Here is a 21,202-nt window from a genome sequence, read left to right as displayed (position 1 = left end):
GTGGCACCCCAGCAGTGGAGGAGGGCAGAGGCGGTCAGAAGATTCAAAACACTCTATTAATCAGGTTATGCTGCAACATATTTTTTGCTCTGCTGGATCACTCCAGATGAGAGGACGAGGTAAGGATGTTAGATTTTTTGTTGTACAAAAGGACTTTTTAATCCTAGTTTCCAAATGTGATGGAATGGTATAACCCTGAGGATATCGCTTTATGTCGTTGTGCCTCAGGGTCCATTATCTGGCCCCAAAAATGGATTGCCTAGAGGCAAACTCATTTTGCATGCTTCATTATACATATGCATTCATGTATTTATTTATTCATTTGTTTATAGTGGGTGCACAGAAAGACTGTGAGACTCCAAGATCTGTGAGCAAAGTCTGCAACAAAGAAGTAGAGTGCCCACAAAAAGCCTACTCCGTGGACCGAGGATGGGGTTCAGTGGTCCTTCCTCAGTATCGGGGGCATCTACGGGAGCAGATAGATGACCATTTACTTTGATATTGTCAAATGTGATACCCTCATTCCATTAAAGAACATCACTGCCTTCATTTCATTAGTATCGGACACTATCTCTTCCCAATCTCTCAGATTATTAATGTCAGATTCTCCAATCTACACTGTGTTTAATGCATACCCTTCCTTTCATGACTTGCTGGGGTGCCCAGATGAATCGCCCCTCAGAGCGCTGGCTACTATTTAACAAGTAATTCTCTCGGTTACTCTTTGATCTTAAATGGCCACGTGGCCTTGAAAACACAGAAGAAAACACGTGTCGGCAGGGCTGCTGAAAATGTAGTTACCAAATATTGTCTGCTACAAGTTGTGAACATGAACAGAATTGACAAAAAAACATGTATTAGTTACCCTGACAATGGGCAGCCCATCACAAAAGCTGCCTCGCACAGAAGGTGGAATTGAACCACTCTGTCGCAGACAGCTACAGGTTTGAAGCCTGCACCCCAGACCACTGAGGTTCATCCGGGCAAAGAAACAGTGTAGCAAAACAGGTATATATATCACATGAATAAATACTTTTTTACAGGTAGGGTGTGAGCCAAAATGTGTAATCCGCTTAGCTATCAATGTCCACTATTTGTTGAAGTTCTGGGCTCAGCTCTATTTTTGATTGGTCTTTATTTTCATGCACTGTTTTAGTCAAAAGTTCAGAATATGAACCTTTGATTGTATGCAAAACAGAGACAGGCTTTCTGGGTAAACGTAACTTTCTTATAATATGGACAAAGTTCAGATAAATCATTGGTAATGTCAGCGTTAACTACAATAGAAGAGGAAAGGCCGTGCTTATTTGAGTTTACAGAACACAGAATAAACAGACATTCTTAAAGCCTTACTCTGTTCTCTCACTCTCTCTGACTCCTTGAACGGAAAGATCAAGACACCACAACATGATTGTGTAAAGGAAAGCCAAAACACCACAATATGACTTGAGTAAAGGAAAGCCAAGACAGCACAACATGACTTGTGTAAAGGAAAGCCAAAACACCACAACATGCCTTGAGTAAAGGAAAGCCAAGACATCGCAACATGACTTCTGTAAAGGAAAGCCAAAACACCACAACATGACTTGAGTAAAGGAAAGCCAAGACATCGCAACATGACTTGTGTAAAGGAAAGCCCAAGGCACCACAACATGAATTGTGTAAAAGAAAGCCAAGACACCACAACATGAATTGTGTAAACGAAAGCCAAGACACCACAACATGAATTGTGTAAAAGGAAGATCAAGAAAACACAACATGACTCATGTAAAGGAAAGCCAAGACACCACAACATGAATTGTGTAAATGGAAAGTCCAAGATACCACAACATAACTCATGGAAATCTGAAGACACCACAACATGGCTCGTGTAAATGAAAAGTCCAAGACAACAAAACATGAATCGTGTAAAGGAAAGGCCAAGACACCACACCATGACTTGTGGTAAGGAAAGTCCAAGACAACACAACATGAATGCTGTAAAGGAAAGATCAAGACCCCATAACATGACTTGTGTAAAGGATATTTCAAGATAAGACAACATGACTTGTATAAAGGAAAGCCAAGACACCACAACATGACTTGTGTAAAGGAAAGTCAAGACACCAAAACACGACTAGTGTAAAGGAAAGCCAAGACACCACAACGTGACTCATGAAAAGGCAAGCCAAGGCACCACAACATGACTTGTGTAAAGGAAAGCCATGGCACCACAACATGACTCGTGTAAAGGAAAGCCAAGAAACCACAAAATGTCTTGTGTAAAGGAAAGTAGAAGACACCACAACATGACTTGTGTAAAGGAAAGCCAAGACACCACAACATGACTCATGGAAAGGAAAGTCCAAGACACCACAACATGACTCATGGAAAGGAAATTCCAAGACACCTCAAAACAACTTGTGGAAAGAAAAGCCCAAGACACCACAGCATGACTTGTGTAAAGGAAAGCCAAAACACTACAATATGACATGAGTAAAGGAAAGCCAAGACACCACTACATGACTTGTGTAAGGAAAGCCAAAACACCAAAACATGACTTGAGTAAAGGAAAGCCAAGACATCGCAACATGACTTGTGTAAAGGAAAGCCCAAGGCACAACAACATGAATTGTGTAAAAGAAAGCCAAGACACCACAACATGAATTGTGTAAACGAAAGCCAAGACACCACAACATGAATTGTGTAAAAGGAAGATCAAGAAAACACAACATGACTCATGTAAAGGAAAGCCAAGACACCACAACATGAACTGTGTAAAAGGAAGATCAAAAAAACACAGCATGACTCATGTAAAGGAAAGCCAAGACACCACAACATGAACTGTGTAAATGGAAAGTCCTAGGTACCACAACATAACTCATGGAAAGCTGAAGACACCACAACATGGCTCGTGTAAATGAAAAGTCCAAGACAACAAAACATGACTTGTGTAAAGGAAAGGCCAAGACACCACACTGTTACTTGTGGTAAGTAAAGTCCAAGACAACACAACATGAATGCTGTAAAGGAAAGATCAAGACCCCATAACATGACTTGTGTAAAGGATATTACAAGACAAGACAACATGACTTGTGTAAAGGAAAGCCAAGACAGCACAACATGTCTTGTGTAAAGGAAAGTCAAGACACCACAACATGACTAGTGTTGTAAAGGAAAGCCAAGACACCACAACGTGACTCATGAAAAGGCAAGCCAAGGCACCACAACATGACTTGTGTAAAGGAAAGCCATGGCACCACAACATGACTTGTGTAAAGGAAAGCCAAGAAACCACAAAATGTCTTGTATTAGGGAAAGTAGAAGACACCACAACATGACTTGTGTAAAGGAAAGCCAAGACACCACAACATGACTCATGGAAAGGAAAGTCCAAGACACCACAACATGACTCATGGAAAGGAAATTCCAAGACACCTCAATACGACTTGTGGAAAGAAAAGCCCAAGACACCACAACATGACTTTTGTAAAGGAAAGTACAAGACACCACAACCCCGACATGTGCTAATTGTAAAGACAAGTGAAGCTGAGGTATAGGTGTATTTATTAATAAATCTAAACGTTTCTTGACATACCCGTTTCTACATCAGTCATCAGTTTTAGGTTTGCTGTATTTGCCTTTTCTTGGAGGATTTGTAGTAGTTCCTCCTGGTAACCGTTCCTCTTGGCTGTGCCTCTCGAAGCATTCTCGCCCTAGGCAGAATTACTTGCAGAGATCATAGGCTGACCTTTATGTAAATGGTCAGCTATGTAAGGAAGAGTTACCTGGAGATTTCATGGTATCAAACATGCAAAACTCTTGTCCTGTATTTTATTTGAATAACCTAATACATTCTGGGAATTGTAGTTCCGAGTCACTTTAATTGTAGTAAGACACCTGCGAACACTAGTGCTTTGTAAATGAAAAGTGTGGGACTTAAACATTGCATTCTTGGTGACCTGGATTACTCTGATAAAACTGTCAGTCACTCGGCAGTGGTGTGAACTGGGGGGTGCAGGTGCAACGGACTAGGAACAGGCCACATGCTGATGTGGGAACAAGGTTGAGGATGCTGAGCAGAGCGCCTCTATGCAGTGACAGCCGGGCTCTGTGACCTCTGATTGAACTCGGGGGGAAAGGGGAAAAGGGTGGCACCCCAGCAGTGGAGGAGGGCAGAGGCGGTCAGAAGATTCAAAACACTCTATTAATCAGGTTATGCTGCAACATATTTTTTGCTCTGCTGGATCACTCCAGATGAGAGGACGAGGTAAGGATGTTAGATTTTTTGTTGTACAAAAGGACTTTTTAATCCTAGTTTCCAAATGTGATGGAATGGTATAACCCTGAGGATATCGCTTTATGTCGTTGTGCCTCAGGGTCCATTATCTGGCCCCAAAAATGGATTGCCTAGAGGCAAACTCATTTTGCATGCTTCATTATACATATGCATTCATGTATTTATTTATTCATTTGTTTATAGTGGGTGCACAGAAAGACTGTGAGACTCCAAGATCTGTGAGCAAAGTCTGCAACAAAGAAGTAGAGTGCCCACAAAAAGCCTACTCCGTGGACCGAGGATGGGGTTCAGTGGTCCTTCCTCAGTATCGGGGGCATCTACGGGAGCAGATAGATGACCATTTACTTTGATATTGTCAAATGTGATACCCTCATTCCATTAAAGAACATCACTGCCTTCATTTCATTAGTATCGGACACTATCTCTTCCCAATCTCTCAGATTATTAATGTCAGATTCTCCAATCTACACTGTGTTTAATGCATACCCTTCCTTTCATGACTTGCTGGGGTGCCCAGATGAATCGCCCCTCAGAGCGCTGGCTACTATTTAACAAGTAATTCTCTCGGTTACTCTTTGATCTTAAATGGCCACGTGGCCTTGAAAACACAGAAGAAAACACGTGTCGGCAGGGCTGCTGAAAATGTAGTTACCAAATATTGTCTGCTACAAGTTGTGAACATGAACAGAATTGACAAAAAAACATGTATTAGTTACCCTGACAATGGGCAGCCCATCACAAAAGCTGCCTCGCACAGAAGGTGGAATTGAACCACTCTGTCGCAGACAGCTACAGGTTTGAAGCCTGCACCCCAGACCACTGAGGTTCATCCGGGCAAAGAAACAGTGTAGCAAAACAGGTATATATATCACATGAATAAATACTTTTTTACAGGTAGGGTGTGAGCCAAAATGTGTAATCCGCTTAGCTATCAATGTCCACTATTTATTGAAGTTCTGGGCTCAGCTCTATTTTTGATTGGTCTTTATTTTCATGCACTGTTTTAGTCAAAAGTTCAGAATATGAACCTTTGATTGTATGCAAAACAGAGACAGGCTTTCTGGGTAAACGTAACTTTCTTATAATATGGACAAAGTTCAGATAAATCATTGGTAATGTCAGCGTTAACTACAATAGAAGAGGAAAGGCTGTGCTTATTTGAGTTTACAGAACACAGAATAAACAGACATTCTTAAAGCCTTACTCTGTTCTCTCACTCTCTCTGACTCCTTGAATGGAAAGATCAAGACACCACAACATGATTGTGTAAAGGAAAGCCAAAACACCACAATATGACTTGAGTAAAGGAAAGCCAAGACACCACAACATGACTTGTGTAAAGGAAAGCCAAAACACCACAACATGCCTTGGGTAAAGGAAAGCCAAGACATCGCAACATGACTTCTGTAAAGGAAAGCCAAAACACCACAACATGACTTGAGTAAAGGAAAGCCAAGACATCGCAACATGACTTGTGTAAAGTAAAGCCAAGGCACCACAACATGAATTGTGTAAAAGAAAGCCAAGACACCACAACATGAATTGTGTAAACGAAAGCCAAGACACCACAACATGAATTGTGTAAATGGAAAGTCCAAGATACCACAACATAACTCATGGAAATCTGAAGACACCACAACATGGCTCGTGTAAATGAAAAGTCCAAGACAACAAAACATGACTCGTGTAAAGGAAAGGCCAAGACACCACACCATGACTTGTGGTAAGGAAAGTCCAAGACAACACAACATGAATGCTGTAAAGGAAAGATCAAGACCCCATAACATGACTTGTGTAAAGGATATTTCAAGATAAGACAGCATGACTTGTATAAAGGAAAGCCAAGACACCACAACATGACTTGTGTAAAGGAAAGTCAAGACACCAAAACACGTCTAGTGTAAAGGAAAGCCAAGACAACACAACGTGACTCATGAAAAGGCAAGCCAAGGCACCACAACATGACTTGTGTAAAGGAAAGCCATGGCACCACAACATGACTCGTGTAAAGGAAAGCCAAGAAACCACAAAATGTCTTGTGTAAAGGAAAGTAGAAGACACCACAACATGACTTGTGTAAAGGAAAGCCAAGACACCACAACATGACTCATGGAAAGGAAAGTCCAAGACACCACAACATGACTCATGGAAAGGAAATTCCAAGACACCTCAAAACAACTTTTGGAAAGAAAAGCCCAAGACACCACAGCATGACTTGTGTAAAGGAAAGCCAAAACACTACAATATGACTTGAGTAAAGGAAAGCCAAGACACCACTACATGACTTGTGTAAAGGAAAGCCAAAACACCAAAACATGACTTGAGTAAAGGAAAGCCAAGACATCGCAACATGACTTGTGTAAAGGAAAGCCCAAGGCACCACAACATGAATTGTGTAAAAGAAAGCCAAGACACCACAACATGAATTGTGTAAAAGGAAGATCGAGAAAACACAACATGACTCATGTAAAGGAAAGCCAAGACACCACAACATGAACTGTGTAAAAGGAAGATCAAGAAAACACAGCATGACTCATGTAAAGGAAAGCCAAGACACCACAACATGAACTGTGTAAATGGAAAGTCCTAGGTACCACAACATAACTCATGGAAAGCTGAAGACACCACAACATGGCTCGTGTAAATGAAAAGTCCAAGACAACAAAACATGACTCGTGTAAAGGAAAGGCCAAGACACCACACCGTTACTTGTGGTAAGTAAAGTCCAAGACAACACAACATGAATGCTGTAAAGGAAAGATCAAGACCCCATAACATGACTTGTGTAAAGGATATTTCAAGACAAGACAACATGACTTGTGTAAAGGAAAGCCAAGACAGCACAACATGACTTGTGTAAAGGAAAGTCAAGACACCACAACATGACTAGTGTTGTAAAGGAAAGCCAAGACACCACAACGTGACTCATGAAAAGGCAAGCCAAGGCACCACAACATGACTTGTGTAAAGGAAAGCCATGGAACCACAACATGACTTGTGTAAAGGACAGCCAAGAAACCACAAAATGTCTTGTATTAAGGAAAGTAGAAGACACCACAACATGACTTGTGTAAAGGAAAGCCAAGACACCACAACATGACTCATGGAAAGGAAAGTCCAAGACACCACAACATGACTCATGGAAAGGAAATTCCAAGACACCTCAATACGACTTGTGGAAAGAAAAGCCCAAGACGCCACAACATGACTTGTGTAAAGGAAAGTACAAGACACCACAACCCCGACATGTGCTAATTGTAAAGACAAGTGAAGCTGAGGTATAGGTGTATTTATTAATAAATCTAAACGTTTCTTGACATACCCGTTTCTACATCAGTCATCAGTTTTAGGTTTGCTGTATTTGCCTTTTCTTGGAGGATTTGTAGTAGTTCCTCCTGGTAACCGTTCCTCTTGGCTGTGCCTCTCGAAGCATTCTCGCCCTAGGCAGAATTACTTGCAGAGATCATAGGCTGACCTTTATGTAAATGGTCAGCTATGTAAGGAAGAGTTACCTGGAGATTTCATGGTATCAAACATGCAAAACTCTTGTCCTGTATTTTATTTGAATAACCTAATACATTCTGGGAATTGTAGTTCCGAGTCACTTTAATTGTAGTAAGACACCTGCGAACACTAGTGCTTTGTAAATGAAAAGTGTGGGACTTAAACATTGCATTCTTGGTGACCTGGATTACTCTGATAAAACTGTCAGTCACTCGGCAGTGGTGTGAACTGGGGGGTGCAGGTGCAACGGACTAGGAACAGGCCACATGCTGATGTGGGAACAAGGTTGAGGATGCTGAGCAGAGCGCCTCTATGCAGTGACAGCCGGGCTCTGTGACCTCTGATTGAACTCGGGGGGAAAGGGGAAAAGGGTGGCACCCCAGCAGTGGAGGAGGGCAGAGGCGGTCAGAAGATTCAAAACACTCTATTAATCAGGTTATGCTGCAACATATTTTTTGCTCTGCTGGATCACTCCAGATGAGAGGACGAGGTAAGGATGTTAGATTTTTTGTTGTACAAAAGGACTTTTTAATCCTAGTTTCCAAATGTGATGGAATGGTATAACCCTGAGGATATCGCTTTATGTCGTTGTGCCTCAGGGTCCATTATCTGGCCCCAAAAATGGATTGCCTAGAGGCAAACTCATTTTGCATGCTTCATTATACATATGCATTCATGTATTTATTTATTCATTTGTTTATAGTGGGTGCACAGAAAGACTGTGAGACTCCAAGATCTGTGAGCAAAGTCTGCAACAAAGAAGTAGAGTGCCCACAAAAAGCCTACTCCGTGGACCGAGGATGGGGTTCAGTGGTCCTTCCTCAGTATCGGGGGCATCTACGGGAGCAGATAGATGACCATTTACTTTGATATTGTCAAATGTGATACCCTCATTCCATTAAAGAACATCACTGCCTTCATTTCATTAGTATCGGACACTATCTCTTCCCAATCTCTCAGATTATTAATGTCAGATTCTCCAATCTACACTGTGTTTAATGCATACCCTTCCTTTCATGACTTGCTGGGGTGCCCAGATGAATCGCCCCTCAGAGCGCTGGCTACTATTTAACAAGTAATTCTCTCGGTTACTCTTTGATCTTAAATGGCCACGTGGCCTTGAAAACACAGAAGAAAACACGTGTCGGCAGGGCTGCTGAAAATGTAGTTACCAAATATTGTCTGCTACAAGTTGTGAACATGAACAGAATTGACAAAAAAACATGTATTAGTTACCCTGACAATGGGCAGCCCATCACAAAAGCTGCCTCGCACAGAAGGTGGAATTGAACCACTCTGTCGCAGACAGCTACAGGTTTGAAGCCTGCACCCCAGACCACTGAGGTTCATCCGGGCAAAGAAACAGTGTAGCAAAACAGGTATATATATCACATGAATAAATACTTTTTTACAGGTAGGGTGTGAGCCAAAATGTGTAATCCGCTTAGCTATCAATGTCCACTATTTATTGAAGTTCTGGGCTCAGCTCTATTTTTGATTGGTCTTTATTTTCATGCACTGTTTTAGTCAAAAGTTCAGAATATGAACCTTTGATTGTATGCAAAACAGAGACAGGCTTTCTGGGTAAACGTAACTTTCTTATAATATGGACAAAGTTCAGATAAATCATTGGTAATGTCAGCGTTAACTACAATAGAAGAGGAAAGGCTGTGCTTATTTGAGTTTACAGAACACAGAATAAACAGACATTCTTAAAGCCTTACTCTGTTCTCTCACTCTCTCTGACTCCTTGAATGGAAAGATCAAGACACCACAACATGATTGTGTAAAGGAAAGCCAAAACACCACAATATGACTTGAGTAAAGGAAAGCCAAGACACCACAACATGACTTGTGTAAAGGAAAGCCAAAACACCACAACATGCCTTGGGTAAAGGAAAGCCAAGACATCGCAACATGACTTCTGTAAAGGAAAGCCAAAACACCACAACATGACTTGAGTAAAGGAAAGCCAAGACATCGCAACATGACTTGTGTAAAGTAAAGCCAAGGCACCACAACATGAATTGTGTAAAAGAAAGCCAAGACACCACAACATGAATTGTGTAAACGAAAGCCAAGACACCACAACATGAATTGTGTAAATGGAAAGTCCAAGATACCACAACATAACTCATGGAAATCTGAAGACACCACAACATGGCTCGTGTAAATGAAAAGTCCAAGACAACAAAACATGACTCGTGTAAAGGAAAGGCCAAGACACCACACCATGACTTGTGGTAAGGAAAGTCCAAGACAACACAACATGAATGCTGTAAAGGAAAGATCAAGACCCCATAACATGACTTGTGTAAAGGATATTTCAAGATAAGACAGCATGACTTGTATAAAGGAAAGCCAAGACACCACAACATGACTTGTGTAAAGGAAAGTCAAGACACCAAAACACGTCTAGTGTAAAGGAAAGCCAAGACAACACAACGTGACTCATGAAAAGGCAAGCCAAGGCACCACAACATGACTTGTGTAAAGGAAAGCCATGGCACCACAACATGACTCGTGTAAAGGAAAGCCAAGAAACCACAAAATGTCTTGTGTAAAGGAAAGTAGAAGACACCACAACATGACTTGTGTAAAGGAAAGCCAAGACACCACAACATGACTCATGGAAAGGAAAGTCCAAGACACCACAACATGACTCATGGAAAGGAAATTCCAAGACACCTCAAAACAACTTTTGGAAAGAAAAGCCCAAGACACCACAGCATGACTTGTGTAAAGGAAAGCCAAAACACTACAATATGACTTGAGTAAAGGAAAGCCAAGACACCACTACATGACTTGTGTAAAGGAAAGCCAAAACACCAAAACATGACTTGAGTAAAGGAAAGCCAAGACATCGCAACATGACTTGTGTAAAGGAAAGCCCAAGGCACCACAACATGAATTGTGTAAAAGAAAGCCAAGACACCACAACATGAATTGTGTAAAAGGAAGATCGAGAAAACACAACATGACTCATGTAAAGGAAAGCCAAGACACCACAACATGAACTGTGTAAAAGGAAGATCAAGAAAACACAGCATGACTCATGTAAAGGAAAGCCAAGACACCACAACATGAACTGTGTAAATGGAAAGTCCTAGGTACCACAACATAACTCATGGAAAGCTGAAGACACCACAACATGGCTCGTGTAAATGAAAAGTCCAAGACAACAAAACATGACTCGTGTAAAGGAAAGGCCAAGACACCACACCGTTACTTGTGGTAAGTAAAGTCCAAGACAACACAACATGAATGCTGTAAAGGAAAGATCAAGACCCCATAACATGACTTGTGTAAAGGATATTTCAAGACAAGACAACATGACTTGTGTAAAGGAAAGCCAAGACAGCACAACATGACTTGTGTAAAGGAAAATCAAGACACCACAACATGACTAGTGTTGTAAAGGAAAGCCAAGACACCACAACGTGACTCATGAAAAGGCAAGCCAAGGCACCACAACATGACTTGTGTAAAGGAAAGCCATGGAACCACAACATGACTTGTGTAAAGGACAGCCAAGAAACCACAAAATGTCTTGTATTAAGGAAAGTAGAAGACACCACAACATGACTTGTGTAAAGGAAAGCCAAGACACCACAACATGACTCATGGAAAGGAAAGTCCAAGACACCACAACATGACTCATGGAAAGGAAATCCCAAGACACCTCAATACGACTTGTGGAAAGAAAAGCCCAAGACGCCACAACATGACTTGTGTAAAGGAAAGTACAAGACACCACAACCCCGACATGTGCTAATTGTAAAGACAAGTGAAGCTGAGGTATAGGTGTATTTATTAATAAATCTAAACGTTTCTTGACATACCCGTTTCTACATCAGTCATCAGTTTTAGGTTTGCTGTATTTGCCTTTTCTTGGAGGATTTGTAGTAGTTCCTCCTGGAAACCGTTCCTCTTAGCTGTGCCTCTCGAAGCCTTCTCGCCCTAGGCAGAATTACTTGCAGAGATCATAGGCTGACCTTTATGTAAATGGTCAGCTATGTAAGGAAGAGTTACCTGGAGATTTCATGGTATCAAACATGCAAAACTCTTGTACCTGTATTTTATTTGAATAACCTAATACATTCTGGGAATTGTAGTTCCGAGTCACTTTAATTGTAGTAAGACACCTGCGAACACTAGTGCTTTGTAAATGAAAAGTGTGGGACTTAAACATTGCATTCTTGGTGACCTGGATTACTCTGATAAAACTGTCAGTCACTCGGCAGTGGTGTGAACTGGGGGGTGCAGGTGCAACGGACTAGGAACAGGCCACGTGCTAATGTGGGAACAAGGTTGAGGATGCTGAGCAGAGCGCCTCTAGGCAGTGACAGCCGGGCTCTGTGACCTCTGATTGAACTCGGGGGGAAAGGGGAAAAGGGTGGCACCCCAGCAGTGGAGGAGGGCAGAGGCGGTCAGAAGATTCAAAACACTCTATTAATCAGGTTATGCTGCAACATATTTTTTGCTCTGCTGGATCACTCCAGATGAGAGGACGAGGTAAGGATGTTAGATTTTTTGTTGTACAAAAGGACTTTTTAATCCTAGTTTCCAAATGTGATGGAATGGTATAACCCTGAGGATATCGCTTTATGTCGTTGTGCCTCAGGGTCCATTATCTGGCCCCAAAAATGGATAGCCTAGAGGCAAACTCATTTTGCATGCTTCATTATACATATGCATTCATGTATTTATTTATTCATTTGTTTATAGTGGGTGCACAGAAAGACTGTGAGACTCCAAGATCTGCGAGCAAAGTCTGCAACAAAGAAGTAGAGTGCCCACAAAAAGCCTACTCCGTGGACCGAGGATGGGGTTCAGTGGTCCTTCCTCAGTATCGGGGGCATCTACTGGAGCAGATAGATGACCATTTACTTTGATATTGTCAAATGTGATACCCTCATTCCATTGATGAACATCACTGCCTTCATTTCATTAGTATCGGACACTATCTCTTCCCAATCTCTCAGATTATTAATGTCAGATTCTCCAATCTACACTGTGTTTAATGCATACCCTTCCTTTCATGACTTGCTGGGGTGCCCAGATGAATCGCACCTCAGAGCGCTGGCTACTATTTAACAAGTAATTCTCTCGGTTACTCTTTGATCTTAAATGGTGACGTGGCCTTGAAAACACGTGTCGGCAGGGCTGCCGAAAATGTAGTTACCAAATATTGTCTGCTACAAGTTGTGAACATGAACAGAATTGACAAAAAAAATGTATTAGTTACCCTGACAATGGGCAGCCCATCACAAAAGCTGCCTCGCCCAGAAGGTGGAATTGAACCACTCTGTCGCTATTGAACCACCAGCAGGCAGCATAAGCCTTCTGAAACTTGATGGATGGCATTGGATTGTGGTGATTTGATTTGTGTTGTGTTTTTTGACTTTTTGGAGTAGGGGTTGGGGACTGGCTATGTTGGTGGTGGCCATTTTGAGGCATGGTCCTGGCCATGTGGATGGGGGTCAAGCGGCCATTTTGAAGGCAGGCAGTGAGCTTTGAGACATAGGCCTGCACCCATTGTGCCTTGCTTTCACCCATTGTGCCCAGGCGGAGTCAGGGGTACATGAAAGTACAACCCTCTCTGTGTGTGCTCTCTTGGATCAATGTTAAATTCCTGTTTCCCAAAAATGTAGCAAATCCTAATTTTGAAATTTCCATATTGTGTGGTGTGCACGTGTGTATTCATAAATGCCTACTTGCAAACTGTTTATTGAAGCGCTACATATGCAACATATATTTACTGATGTTCCTCTGTCTTCATTTGCTTTTAGGTGCACAAAACTCCGCATCATCGTTGAGCATCAGTGCCAGGAAGAAGTCCTGCTGCGGCCTGTTGTTCCGACATCTGAAGAAGATGGCTCCAAAAAGAGGTGCCCATAGGTCCTCTTGCAAGAAAGATGTCTCTACTAAGGAGAAGAAGAAGCAAGTGGCACCACTTACCAAGGAGACTGGTGGCTCAACCAATAAATTTTTTGGGGAAAAACAACAAAAAAAACAAAGGCCCACCATGAGTGCTGCACAGGTAGCCTGTTTAGTTGTTGAATCACCAATGACCAGTGATGTTGGTTCATCGCAAGAAAGTAGCAGCACACCATCAACACAGGTTGTAACTCATCTCACAAGTACTATTCAACAACCAAAGCCGCAACAACAACTGCATGGGCTACTAGTACAAGCAGAAGTACATGCGCAAGGAGCTGTCCGAGAAGGAGCTGTCCGAGAAGGAGCTGTCCGAGAAGGAGCTGGCTGTGAAGGAGCTGGCTGTGAAGGAGCTGGCCGAGAAGGAGCTGGCGGAGAAGGAGAAGGCTGAGAAGGAGAAGGCCGAGAAGGAGAAGGCCGAGAAGGAGAAGGCCGAGAAGGAGAAGGAGAAGGCCGAGAAGGAGAAGGCCGAGAAGGAGAAGGCCGAGAAGGAGAAGGCCGAGAAGGAGAAGACGGAGATGGAGAGGTCCATGGAGACTTGCAAGTAGAGGTCAGTGAAGATGCCCATGTAGCGGCGCATGGAGCGGTGCAAGTGCCCACAATGGTTGTTCTTCCAGAAGTAGGGGCACAGGAGGAAATTGACTTTGGAGCCGGGGTATCATGTCAGGAAGACGAAGCCACTCCTCCCGATGATTCATTTTCTCCCAGCTCCCCAGCAAGGAAAAGATCAAGGAGGGTGTGTTGAAGTTCCTCTTCAAGCCCCGCTCCATCAGATGATGATCTGGATCTAGATTGGCAACCATCTCCGACGTCTGAGAGGGAGGCACACCATGAGCTGCGAAAGGTATCAAATGTTAAAAGGAAGGGCCCCGGAAAGCTCATACTTATGGATCCGAACGTCGGACTTGATGAAGTGGTGCATTCTGATGTTGTTGAACAGGATGACAGCAATGACCTAGTCATCACACATGTCAGTCCAGCCACACCGGCCATGCAGCAGACAGACATTTATACCCTATCCCGACGTCATGCTGAGCGTGACCCTGGCGACGTGCCACTGGTAGCACCACCAACGCAGTCAAGTAGTACAACAAGTTCAACAAAACCTACAGCTCCCATATTTTCTCCCCAGAGGGGGACTCCATCCAGCTCGACTCCCTCAAGTAAGGTTGCTGCAATAATTGCACAACCCAGTAGATGTCTGCAAGGCTCATCCACCACTGCTTCATCTGGCATTGGCAGCAGTATCACCTCGTGCGGCAAAACCAGAAGTTTCCAGTCCCCAGTTTGGAACTTTTTTAGTGTCCATGAAAAGTATGATAACATAGCCGTTTGTTGCATTTGTAAGACTAGAGTTAGCCGTGGTAAGACTGGTACCAACTATGGAACCGGAGGCCAGATAGGTCATCTTGAAAGAAAGCACGCTGTCGAATGGTTTCCGCACCTAGCAAACGTCAAGGGAAAGCGATCCCAAAGGGCAAGTGGCCAAAATATACCCATACTAGGTGTTTCATCTGAAGATGACGGGGAGGTAGAAGAAGCGTCAGACATGTGTCCGGTTTCACCCAGTACCCCTGGCAGCACCACACCCTCCGGAACACATAGGAGGCACACTGAGAGTCTGGGAGACACACCAATGCGGAAAATGTCAACACTGATCAGAAGTGGGTCGAAGAAGGCATCAGCATCATCCCGTAAATTTGTCCAGCACACCATTTCAGCCATGTTCTCCTCAGATGTGCAATTTCAACGCAACCACCCAACTGTACGCCTGTATAACACTAAGCTGGCTAAAATGCTAGCGGTGGACCTTCTCCCTTTTTCGTTTGTCGAAGGTGTGGGTTTCCTTGAACTCGTGGCAACATTGGCCCCTAAATGGAAGGTTCCTAGCCGGTTCTATTTTGCCAGGGTTGCTGTTCCAGCACTACATAAAGAGGTGCTTGAGTTGGTGGGGGCAGCTTTGCAGAAGAGTGCTGTTCACACTATACACCTGACAACAGACATGTGGACCAGTTGCCAAGCCCTTGATTACATGTGCATCGCTGCACACTGGGTCTCTTTTTCAGGGGTTATAAAACAGATAAATGCAGGTGGTGACTTGGTCGAGATTTTTAAGGGTGCTCGTAAACATGCAACATTAGCCATGTTTGGCATGGAGAAAAGTCATACTGCAGTCAACATTTTGGCTGACTTTAACAAAAAGGTCTCGCAATGGCTGCCCCCAAGAAATTGCAAGGTTGGTTATGTTTCTACAGATAATGGCAGCAATGTAGTTAGGGCCATGGAGGACGGTTTCTATTTCAGAGTGCCGTGTTTGGCGCACTGTATCAACCTTGTTGTGCAAAATTTTTTGAAAAAAGAACTTGCAGTCGACAAAACACTGACCATCTGCAGAAGAATATGCACACATTTCAACCATTCTTTTAAGGCCCGGAAGGAGCTGAGGCGCAAGCAAAATGAACGTAGAATGCCAGTGAAAGCACTTATCCAGGAGGTGGCAACACGTTGGAACTCAACCTTCTACATGCTTGAGCGTCTGCATGAGCTGTTTCCAGTAGTCAATGAGTATTTCTACAACCTGGGTGGTGATACGACAGAAATGATGCTAGCGGTGGAGCAATGGCAGCTAGTTAAAAGCCTGACAGACATGCTTCGTCCTTTTGAGGTCTTCACGCGTGACGTCAGCAGGGAGGACTGTTCTTTGAGCAAAGCTATCCCATTGTTGCTGAAGCTCGAGCACCAAGTCAAGGTGGTGTCTTCACAATTAAAGGACGTTGGAAAGAACGAAGCACATGAGTTGGCGCAGAGATTATTACAACGCCTAGTTAGCAATGAACGGCTTGTAAAAATCAAGAAACAACAGCACTACATTTGTGCTACTATTCTGGATCCACGTTACAAAAAGCCATTGTTTGGCAAAGTAATAATTCCTTTTGAAACATCGGATGTTACAGAGTACAAAGGTTGGCTAGCTCAGTCAGCCATTCGTTTTGAAAGAGAGCGGAAGGAAACTGTAGGAGAAGACAGTACTACTAGTGAATCAGCAGGCCATCAGGTGTCCCAAAAAAGCACTTCTGCATATGTGCCTGTGGCAGAAGTGAGTGTCTTTTCCTCTGAGCCGTTAACCACACCAGCAACCGTATCATCTGCACCAGGCCCAGGCGATATGTCTGAAGCGGGTTGGATAACTCAGCTAGGGTTTCCTTGTCCTAGAAAGGACACAGAAGTGCAAAGTACAGGAATCCGGGAGGACATTCTTTCAATGGTGCAGGCCTATCTGGATGACTCAACAGAGGTCAATATTACTGAGGACCCATTGGCGTATTGGCATGGGAAAAGAAAAATATGGCGAGAGCTCACCAACCTGGCTATCAATTACTTGTCTTGCCCACTCGCAAGCGTGTCCTCAGAACGTGTTTTTAGTTCTGCTGGTGGCATTGTGACTTCCAAAAGGTCCCGCCTCTTGCCCGCAAATGTGGAGCGGCTCACCTTGATAAAGATGAACCAGCACTTCATACCACCAGATTACAGAGTACGAGAATCCACGCAGGAAGAAGAGGACACCGACCTACCTGAGGAAAGTTCTCCTCAGTTACCAGAAGTAACCCCGACTGATGATTTAGCAGGGTATGAGGACAAGTTCTGCTTCCCTGACAGCGAGTTCTGAAAATGAGTCAATCATTCATTAATTGTAAATTTAGTCCTCCTTATTCACTTTTATTCCTGTGTGTCTGTCTTTCTTTAGCAAGTGCTTCATCACATTCCCAACAAAACTGTAATCAACCAATAAAACAACAAGCCCATCAACAGAACTGTATTGATTTTGATGCTGCAGCATTCCTCAGGTTCACAACAGTTAGTTGACAAGAACTCAGTCCTGGTCGTCTATCCTGAGTCCTCCTCCTCCAGACTCACCCTATCCATTACCCATAATGCTGATGCCTGGATTCTGCACAATGAAGAAACTTACGTTGACGAGTCCCCTAACGCCTTAGGACACTGTGAATTCCAGGTGGAGCCAGCCCTCAAACACAAATTACAGGTAAGGTAAGCGTTTGGATGGGAGGTAGTATAATGGAGTATTCGGAGAGGCGAGAGAGTGACAGTGGTACTAGCAGTAAAGTCCTAGGGCTCTTGAATTAACAAACTCTGTGACAGGCATTTACTTTGGAAAACATTTGGCCTATTACACATGAACGTTTAGGCGTTATTATTGCTCGCTTGCCTGTCTCAGGGGTGCTGTCTGTGGGGCTTCTAGGTTTTTGGGGTGTGTGAGCACCGCTGCCACATTTCTAATGTTGATTGCTTTTCTTTTGCAGAAAAGCCACGCCGGGAAACTGCAGTTGGGGCCCTGCTGCAGAACGCCTTAGGACACTGTGAATTCCAGGTGGAGCCAGCCCTCAAACACAAATTACAGGTAAGATAAGTGTTTGGATGGGAGGTAGTATAATGGAGTATTCGGAGAGGCGAGAGAGTGACAGTGGTACTAGCAGTAAAGTCCTAGGGCTCTTGAATTAACAAACTCTGTGACAGGCATTTACTTTGGAAAACATTTGGCCTATTACACGTGAACGTTTAGGCGTTATTATTGCTCGCTTGCCTGTCTCAGGGGTGCTGTCTGTGGGGCTTCTAGGTTTTTGGGTTGTGTGAGCACCGCTGCCACATTTCTAATGTTGATTGCTTTTGTTTTGCAGAAAATCCACGCCGGGAAACTCCAGTTGGGGCCCTGCTGCAGAACGCCTTAGGACACTGTGAATTCCAGGTGGAGCCAGCCCTCAAACACAAATTACAGGTAAGATAAGCGTTTGGATGGGAGGTAGTATAATGGAGTATTCGGAGAGGCGAGAGAGTGACAGTGGTACTAGCAGTAAAGTCCTAGGGCTCTTGAATTAACAAACTCTGTGACAGGCATTTACTTTGGAAAACATTTGGCCTATTACACGTGAACCAACACGATGACAGTGTTCAGTAAAACGAACTTACTACAAAACCACCACCCACCAGGCTCAAAAGTAGTAAAAATAAAAACAGGTATGCTCAGATAAAGTTTCAAAAAGTATATTTATATCCCTAACAAAATATTCTCCCGCAAGACCCTCCCTAACCCCAAATAAATAGTCCATCAAAAGTCCCCAAAAAACCCAACTCCCAATTCCCACCCCCCAAAAGTCTCTAAAAAAGGGGCAAGGGACACTCTACGGATGCAGGTTGTTCACTTTGGCCTCCAGGGCATCATGCCTTAGGGCCAGGGCATCGTACTCCTCCCGGAGCATGGCGTGATCTAAGCGGAGGCCCTCCATCACCTTTTTGTACTCTTCCCATTTCTTGACCTCCGCCTCCAGGTTGGACACTCTGCGGAGTGCACGGCGCAAGCGAGCCTTTACAGTACTGTGAGGAGGTGCAGCCTTTGCTGCTCGGCGGTGGCGTCTTCCAGCACGGCTCTGGTTGGCTGGAGCACTGCGCTTACCGGCAGAACGTGGGGTCACGGAGGAGGATGCAGAAGATGTTACATTTGATGCACTTGAGTGCGTGTCGTCCCCCTCCATTTCCACCAGCCGGCGATATTGCGCAACAGTGGCATCCAGCCTCCGTTGCCGGGCCAGTACAGCCAGCATACTCCTGCTCGGTTTTGCAGTTTTAGTATTACCAACTATATGAAGAAAGAAAGACATAATCTGTAACGAATGCTCTTTAAAAATATGATTAACACAAAATGATTCAGCAGGAAGTTGTGTCACAGTACAACTAGCAACTAGCCAGCGCAGTACAAATCTATTCTGGCCAGTATCATGGGCGTCTGCATGGAGGGGCAAGGTGGGGCGCTTATGGTTTGGTGCTCTTTCATATGAAAGAGATCTGGCAGAAGTGAGTGACTTTTCCTCTGAGCCGTTAACCACACCAGCAACCGTATCATCTGCACCAGGCCCAGGCGATATGTCTGTTTCCCTCTCTCTCTCTCTCTCTCTGTCTCCCTCTTTCTGTCTCCCTGTGTCTCCCTCTACCTCGCTGTCTCTCTCTCTCTGTCTCCCTCCCTCACCCTCCCTCTGGCTCCCTCCCTCTCTCTCTCTCTCCTTCTGTCTTCCTCTCTCTCTGCCTCTATCTGTCTGTCGGTCCCAGCCTGCTGTAATTACCATATTGTAATTTGTCACTGGGCCAGCACTGGATACACATCATATGCTATCTAAGAGTCAGATAGTACCATGATCCAGCTTACCTGTACTCGCCACCACCACTGCCTGCTTCCTCACAGTCTGATTGTCCTCTGGTGCCGCATCCTCCACAGAGTAGTCCTCAGACTCGGAGTCGATCACGATCACGTCCGAGCTGGCCCCGCCACCAGATGTTCCACCTAAAAAATATATTTAAGACTGTTAGATTACACCACTCACTAGTATTTGGTTTAGGAATGAAGAAATTTGAAAACAACAGAAAAAATAATTGACTGTCTACTCTAGTCTAAAGTAAAAATGTCCCTCCTTCCAGGGAAGGCTGTTGTCTTGCTGCTTTTTTTTGTCACAATTGATGAATGCTTGCTTAATTTTAGCACACATCATTTTTCTCTGAACAGACAGACGCTGGACTTCTACGGACAAGAGCAACATCAACTAAACCAGGTGAAAGCTCGGCTCGACCACAAGAAATGTGTTCCATTACTCATCAACTCAGCACCAAGCACTTTTCCTTTTCCAGCTAACTTTATTTTAATATATGTGTTTACTTTTACTTTTAATAAAGCTTTTAAACTTGAATAGACTCTGTGGTTTTTGGTCCTCCAGACTAGAGTGACTGAGCGAAAGGTTTTGTAATTTTTGCAAGGAGGAGTCCGTGCCGCTGACACTACCAGGTTTATACAGTGTGCCAAACACACCACTCTGAAATATTATAACTCTGGTCTTTGGTGTCCATAGTTTGGTTTGTGGAGAATTGTCCCTGCAACAGTAGTATTATTGATTTTGCTCCTATCTAAACACTGTTTCGAAAAAATTAAATTAGGAACGCTTGGACAACAATAGGTCCTCTATATTTAAATGAAAACTTACTGGGGCCAGCAAAGGAGCACTCGCCGCCCTGGCCTGCATCCTCCTCATTTGGAGCCACTGCATCCACTGTTTCTGTCCGCTTGCCCCTGGGCGGACCTGACGTACAACATGAAAGAAAGAACAGAAAAAATTGATGCTTGCTGCTTGTCGATGTCCTTGTCAACCAAATCAAACATTTAGAAAGAACAAGAACCAACTATTTCAGCCAAAAAGAGGGCTACAAAGGAAGGACTGCACCTGAGCCTCTACTCTAGGGGCAGATTTACAAGCCCCTTGCAGCTCTTTTGCTCCGTTCTTGCGTCACTTTTGTGACGCAGCGCCACAACAAGAGAGGCGCCATGGTGTGGCGTATATTAACAACGTGACGCATATGGGAGATGCATCCCATTCTAAAGCCCTGCGCCATAAGGGAGCGTTCCAGCGCAAGGGAGGGCGTTCC

The 21,202-nt window shown here is 43.9% G+C and overlaps 3 non-coding genes across 3 annotated transcripts; all 3 read right to left on the bottom strand.

The window, feature by feature from the left end:
* Positions 1 to 899: 899 nt before the first annotated feature.
* TRNASTOP-UCA (transfer RNA opal suppressor (anticodon UCA)) lies at positions 900 to 985 on the bottom strand. The gene has a single exon. It is a non-coding gene; the product is annotated as a tRNA-Sec (tRNA).
* A 4,044-nt stretch (positions 986 to 5,029) lies between these two features.
* On the bottom strand, positions 5,030 to 5,115 carry TRNASTOP-UCA (transfer RNA opal suppressor (anticodon UCA)). Its single transcript has one exon. It is a non-coding gene; the product is annotated as a tRNA-Sec (tRNA).
* A 3,938-nt stretch (positions 5,116 to 9,053) lies between these two features.
* Positions 9,054 to 9,139, bottom strand: TRNASTOP-UCA (transfer RNA opal suppressor (anticodon UCA)). The gene has a single exon. It is a non-coding gene; the product is annotated as a tRNA-Sec (tRNA).
* Positions 9,140 to 21,202: the final 12,063 nt, after the last annotated feature.

This window comes from Lissotriton helveticus, chromosome 5_1 (assembly GCF_964261635.1).
Source record: "Lissotriton helveticus chromosome 5_1, aLisHel1.1, whole genome shotgun sequence".
NCBI lineage: Eukaryota > Metazoa > Chordata > Amphibia > Caudata > Salamandridae > Lissotriton > Lissotriton helveticus.
This window is presented reverse-complemented; position numbering and strand designations above follow the sequence as displayed.